The following is a 7,710-nucleotide window of genomic DNA, read 5'->3' on the forward strand; positions in this document are numbered from 1 at the left end:
CAAACCAAGAAAAGGAAACAAATCAATATATTAAAGGTAGAATTGCCAAAAAAACCCCCAAACTTTGACATATTGCCAAAAAAAACCCCATAGTTTTGCAATACCCAAAAACCCCTTCCTTTTATACTCCATGATTTTCAAACCCCCAAAGTACGTAACGGCATTAAACGGAGTGTTTTTTAAATTTTATGGACGAAAATCCCTTTGTACGGGAAGTCGTGGTTGCACCCATTTCGGCAGTGTGAGAGGAAGTAGGTGGGTTTTTCTTAGGGCTACAGCTGCTTGTCTTCTCTCAACTCACGTCTCCAGCCATTTGTCTTCTCTTAACTCGTGTTTCCAGCTTTTCCCTTTCCACCGGCGTCTCGAAGGAGAAGTTCCGCGCAAGTATTCGGCATTTCATCACTTTGTAGTCTAAAGTATTGATTATGGTTTTTTGTTAATTATTCCATTACTGAAAGAGACATTTTTTTCGGTTTTTGTTTTTGTGATTTTGTTTTTTTCTTGGAAGACATTGAAGCTCGCATGGGGATTGATCGGTCGGGGTTTTGTTAGTCTCGTAGGGAGATCTCTCGGCTAGGGTTTTTTTGTTTTTGTTTTTACATTTTCGTCGCAGTACACGATCGAAAATGGTTTTTTTCGATTGTTGTGATTTGTGTAATGTTTATAATCTACGCTACCCTTTCAGCTTGATATGGTTGAAGTTGTAAAAATGAGGTCTATGTTTAAATAATGAGCTTTTTACCGCTTTAAGTTTTGTCGTCTCCGCTTTAACTATTTGTATCTCTGCTTAATAATATAGTTCTCGCTTAACAAATGATATCAATGTTTAAGAATTGAGAGTTTACCGTTTAACAACTTATAATTCCGCTTATCAATTTGTGAATACTGATGTCTGAATGTCCTGTTATTGTCACAGGCTTGTGATTATGGTGGTCAATCTAGTTAATGGGCGATGCTACATGACACCGGTAGTGGAGACCGTGGGTCGAATTGAAAGTTCACATGATCCCTCGACATCGGGAGATCATCCGAAGGACACCGCTCGCAGAGATTTTCATCGAGTTGGAAGTCAGTATTCCAAGAATGGGGCCCTTCTTGATTCTCTCGCTGCAAAGGTACAATAGCCGCACTCAATAAATTCGTGGATCGGGAAAGCATGCCGACTTTCGAGCCCTCAAGATGTGGCCCTCGCTCTTGGTCTACGCTATGATGGAGACGCAGATCGTGTTTCGAAGAAGAAAACACGCCCACTTTCAAAGAGAGGTATTTATCGAAAAACGTACGAGAGACACGAGAGACTCCATCGGAGCACTCTTCAAAGAACTCGCTTTGTCGAGGGGAGAAGAAGAAAATTTTTGTCAAACTATTGATGGTGTACCTCCCCGGGTACAATCCTCTTCCCAAATACGTCCTGCTCGGTTCCTAACTGGATCGTTGATTATGTCGATGATCTACCTGCCATGGGGCGATACGCATGGGCGCAGTGACGACACAAGTGGCTTATGGAGGACATTCCACAAGCCGCCGCTCGAGTGCAATCTAGATGCACGGGGAAGAAGACCAACACCGGGTATGTTAAGGGTTGCACGGTCGCGCTTAACATCTGGTTTTATGAGCTGACCGAAATCAGAAAGAAAGTCCGTTTCCGCAAGATCCCAAGGATGTTGTGCTACGGTGAAAATACTTACCGGAAGCAAGCGACGATAGAAACGAGTTTGTCATCTCTCGAAGGAAAAGAGGTAATAATTCAAAAACAATATGTCTAACCGTAGAGCGTTAATGTTTAAAAAAAATATTATTTACCGCTTAACTTTGTTCATCTACCGCTTTAAACCGTTTCTTTAATGTTTAAATATTTTTGTTCTCTGCTTTAACCTAATACGCTATAACATTTAAATATATAAGTTACATGTTTAAATATAGTTTTTATTGTTTAAACTGAATGATTTCGCTAAGATTGTTTGGTTTACGTATGTTAGTTTCCTGAGCTAGTTCCGACGAATGCTGATGAACAAATATTTGTTCGGGCCAACCGTCGGTTGGATGCTATTGCTACGGAACCGCTTGGTCGAAGGCAAGATGAGACGACAACCTCTTCTGTGCGCGCTCGATGCCGTTCTCCTACTTCCAGCCCAAAACACGCACACATTCCTCGAGGCCGAAGAAGCCCTCGCCTACCCCCGCCTCGACTGCGAGCGCTCCCCGACGCGTGGCGAGCCCCCCGCACGACTAGGCGAGGATGTCACCGCAACTCTTCCGCAGCTTGCCGATTTTGACGATCGAGTTCCCTCGGCTTGTCGCTCGAGTTGAGGCATTGGAAGGCCGGTCACACTCACAATCGACTGCGCCTTCCCTCCAAACAAATGAAGCACCCAGGACGGACGCGCCGTCGGAATTCGACGACGAGGACATCATCGGGGTGGTCATTCGAAGAGGCTTGCAAAAAAGAAGAAAACAATAATGCCTCCGTCTCCACCGCCGGCTGATGATGAAATAATAGCAACACCATCGGCGGCTGATGGTGTTACTGTTGATGACATGCCCGTCACGGTGGAGGAGATCGCAGATGACGCTGAGATTGCCGTGGTGGATAAGATCGTTGACTCTGTTGTTAACGACAACATGAACACGGTGGAACCGACGTCTGACAGTGCGGCATCAAAGATGGACACAATCCATGAAAAACAACAACCAGCCAACGTTGTGTCTGCCATTGATGTTGTTGCCGTGGCCGCGGCTGAGAAGATCGTTGACTCTATCCTCAACGAACTCGAAGTCACGGTGGAACCAACGGCCGACCGTGCCGCATCGAAGGCAGACACAATCCCACAACAACAAGAAGCATGTAAGGAAGTGTCTCCCGTTGATGCTGCCGTCGTGCCCCCATCGAAGGAAGGGAATGCCACCGAAATGGAGACGAGAGAGAAAAATAATGCCAATAAAAAAATTAGAAGAAGTTCGGAAAGTCTTTATTCCGAAGAAGAAAAAATACGTTGGCCAATCGCGCCTCAACAAGTACCAGCAGGAGTTGATAAGGATCTTCCTCAACTGCCCTATGGACAAGTAAGTTTGAAGTTTTTATGGTATTGTTTAAACTATTATGTGTTACCATTTAAGTAAGAGCGTTAACGTCTAACCATCACAAATAGCATTTAAACTATTACATGTTACCCTTTAAGTATTACAGTTAACATTCAAACATTTAATATAGCATTTAAATATATAGATGTTAACCTTTAACTATTATACGTTACCATTTAATTTATATCGTTAACATTTAAATATTTTACATAGAATTTTAAATCTTGTTATATCAGTTAAATATTTACAATATTGTTTACGTATTTATGTTCCGTTCAACCATAGCACTGTCGTGTGGAAGAATGACTCTGTCAGCACCACACGGTCCAGTCTATTCGACCTGCTTGAGGGAAAGGAGATGGGTGCAAACGATGTGATGGACGCTTTCGTATGTATATTGCAAAAGTCGATGAGCGTAGTGCCATATCGTTATAAGAAGCGCTGTCCCATCACACGACCACTGGCACTGTTCATGTCAAAGCAGGGCGACGACGCACATGAATCCACTATGGCTATGATCGGAGATGCCGCGCGCAACGTGCATGAAGTTGACATTGTCATCCTCCCGATAATTATGAGTGGCCACTTCCATGTCGTCGTCCTTGACAATGACAAACAAGAATACATGCATTATTCTTCATGCCAAAGCGAGGAATACGATAAAAACGCGCTAGAAATGGTAAGTGCTTTAATAATTTGTGTTTGAGTAATAGTGTTCGGTAAATAATCGGCATTCTAATATCAACTTGTATACCTCGACAACGAAACCTATTCGACCTTTGTATCGACATGGAGTTGGGCGAGTCGGCGACCGCAAAGTTCCCGCTTGTTCACGACACTGAAACCCCACGACAAAAAAAAGGAAGTGTCGACTGCAGCGTCTATGTCATGCGGTTTATCGAGCAGTTACTCGCCGATGAGAAGCTACGGCTACCGCAGACGGACGTCCCTTATCTGCGATTAAAGTATGTTTCCCGCATACTTAAGGAGGGGAGGACAGCCGGCATCACTGCCAAAGGGGAGTGTTCGCAAGCGGGTTCATAGTCATTGTATACGTTCTTTAGTTTCAAATGTAAACCAGTTTAAATTCAATTCATTTTTTCCGAAGAACATGACAAATTTTGTCAATGTAAATTTACATGTATCTATATTTATATACTTGACTCTTTCTTTAACAATCCAGTTTCATTGTTTAACTTGCACTTTCATTGTTTAATTATAAGTTTCATTGTTTAATTATCAACGTCATTGTTTAAATATCCATGTTACGATTTTAAGACTAACTAGTCACTTGCGAAAAATAACTATCGACCGCTTTAAACTAACAACGCCTCTACTTAAATATATGTGTTAACTCGTAATAATAATGTTTTCTCTGCTTTAAAAAAATGAAAAAGTTGGCACACAAATAACTTTGTTTCTTTTGTAAAAAAATCAGTTGTTTTACAATGGCTAGTCGGCGACAGCTTTCATTGTAAATATCCTGCTTCGCTTTTGAGGTTCTGTTCTTGTTGGATGATATTGAAAGTCCGCAGAGTTCATTATCGGCTAGGGTTCTGCTTTCGCTTTTCATTTTTCATTATCGGCTAATGTTAAACATTCGGCTTTCAGATGTATAATTATCACTTTCTCCCTTTAACTTTCTTTTCTCTCTGCTTAAATTTCATTTTTCTCTGCTTAAAAATTGTCTTATTGAATATCAGTGTAATTACAATAAAATGTACTTAAAATACAAATCTCTGATAGAAATAGAATGTTCACGTAAGACAATACAATACAACATTCATTTTCTTAGTAAATATCAACGTAATTACAATGGCATATACAAATCTCTGAAAAAAATAGAATGTTCACGTTAGGCAATACAAAAATTCTCTATTTAAGCTTCAAACTCTCCGTTGAACACATGACGTAACCATCACGGACCTCGGAATCGTCAAAGTACACCTTCGAATAGGGTGTCCAGAACACTCGCTCTAGTTAAACCACATTTTCTTCTAGATCAAGTCGTTTTAAAAGGATATGTGATGAGCCTTCTTCTGGTAATCATCCACAATCAACTTGTAAGTGAAATCTTCTTTTCTTGACAAAGTCGAAACGCACTTCCGTCATTGCTTACCCGTAGAGCATTTCGACTTGGCCAAGAAAAAGCAAAGTTTCACCTACAGGTTGTTTATGGATGACGTAGTAGAGGAAAACAATCATGACACATCCTGTAAAAAGTCTCTGATCTAAAAAATGTGGTTTGAATGGAGCGAATGTTGTGAACACCAAGTTTTCGACTCGACAGGATGACCATCACACAAGAAGAAGAGGAAGGAGAGTGGTTGTATGTTCAATGAAATGGTTCTTCCTTCCCATTTATACTGCGAAATCTAACAGTCTGCTGCCACTTCGGCTTCGGATTTTAATGAAGGCCGGGAGTGGAAACACTTGGGGAACCGAGCGTGTATTAATTACGCTTGGGGGACCAAAGGCACGGTCGCGTTGTATATTTTAAGCGGATTCAAATGTATTTTACACGATAAATTAAAACTTTAAACAAAGAAGCAAATATTTAAACTGTAATAGATATATTTAAATATAAAGTTCAATATTTAAACAATAATAAGAAGTATATACACAATACACAATGCCCTACTCGACAACATGATTCATCTGACAATCTGCGATTGTGACCGAGCGTGGCAATGGCTATAAGGCACCTCGCGGACCCTCGGACGCTACGACTCGATCCTCTTTCGTCTAGGGACGCCCTGTGTTGCCTTCTTGCTGCGATTTTCGTCCGTCGTCACGCAGTGGTGCAGAAACGACAATGACATTGCAAGCCCTCTTGAACCCACAATACACGCACTGAAAGAAAAGAATGCACGCTTAAACACCAAATGAGAAGAAGAAAAAGAAGAACAAGAACAAGAACAAGGACAAGAACAACAAGATATGAGCCTTCTAAACTTTGTTTGAGAAAAAACAAGCAGGAGGCAAAAAAAAATTGCAAAACTATGAATAAATTTTAGACATGATATGATTGGGCGCCATTTTTCCCTCCTTTTGTAAGGGTAAAAATGGAATTTCATATCATAAACCTACTTCAACTTACCGGCGGGGGGTTAAAGGGAATGTAAAATATAACGGAGGGCTTTCCCGGGGTGTGTAAAAGTTGGAGGGGGTTTTTGGGAAGTTTTAAAAATTACGATGGGTGAACAGTAATTTTTCCTATATTAAATCAGTTTAGTATAATAAAATATTATCATCATCCGAAAATGATTTGTCCACCAAGTGACCCAAAGATCAATCTTTTATTTTTATAAGCAGTTATTTTTTCCCCAATATTTGTGTTCCTTATTTTGTGGCTTTTCTTACTGTGGTTTTTGAATTTGTACTCTTTAACGTCAGTGAACACAGCTTTCAAGTAAATACAGTATAAAAATTTTGATTAACAATTATATATATTATCCCCACATGCAAGTGTGGAAGTGATATTAGATTATAAATTCTTATAAATTAGAGGCCTTGCTACTAAACCTGACCGCGGTTCGGTTCAAACCGTATAATCAAACCGAAACCACCACTATTAGAACCGAACCAAAACAGTATAAAAGGTTTCGGTTTCAAACCGGAACCTTAACCGGAACTTTAAGGTTCCGGTTAAGGTTCTTATGAGTTGAAAACCGGAACCTGAACCGAACCGGAACCGAATCGCCGGTTCCGATTCTATTTTTTATTTTTTTAAATAAAAAATATATAATATAATTTTTTATATTTTTTAATTAATTGGAATTAAATTATTTAGAACCGAACCGGAACCGAAATCGTATTGGAACCGAACCGAGAACCGGAACCTTATGACTATGGTTCGATTCCGGTTCTATAGTTTATAAAACCGGAACCGACGGTTTTGAACCGAAACCGAACCGGAACCGAATCGTGGTCAGGTCTACTTACTACTGATAAATGTAATAACCGGTCCAAAATTTGAGACAATATAGAGACCTTCTTTGCAAATATCCATATTGATATGTATGAGAAATTAGTTTAGATGCTACCAAAGGCTAAGGCTTAGCGGTATAAGTATTCCGGATCCCCTCGTTTAGCAGAGATGTGTGTTTGATTTTTTTTGACTACGCTCTCAGTTTCAAGAGTGTGTGGATGCTTGATAATTAATTTCTTCGTTTGCGTACGTCCCTGAAAATTGGTGTTTTGTCACTCTACCTAAAAAAAATAAAATAAAAATAAAATAATAATAATTAGATGCTGAGTTGTCAGTACTTAGTACAACAACAATGGATTGTATGATATGTGACCCTCAGTACAACAACAATGGACTATATGATATATGACCCACAGCACCATTAGAGTTAAATGTGATAAAATTTGATATGTAATTATGTGATGTGATCAATTGATCATATTGCATTTTGTGAGACAAACTTTTTTTTATCAGCAATGTGCTAATTTTGAGAGCTTTTGTTATATTTTAAGCATTCTATAAAAAAATATTGTGATTGATTTAAAAGAATTAATAAGGTTTATTTATGACACGTTATAAGATGTGATATTTGTAAATTATTATGGTTTGAGATTGAAAACTTTAAAATGGTTTATAATATTTTATGGTATGTTACATGA

The sequence above is a fragment of the Dioscorea cayenensis genome, chromosome 14 (genome assembly GCF_009730915.1).
Source record: "Dioscorea cayenensis subsp. rotundata cultivar TDr96_F1 chromosome 14, TDr96_F1_v2_PseudoChromosome.rev07_lg8_w22 25.fasta, whole genome shotgun sequence".
Lineage (NCBI taxonomy): Eukaryota > Viridiplantae > Streptophyta > Magnoliopsida > Dioscoreales > Dioscoreaceae > Dioscorea > Dioscorea cayenensis.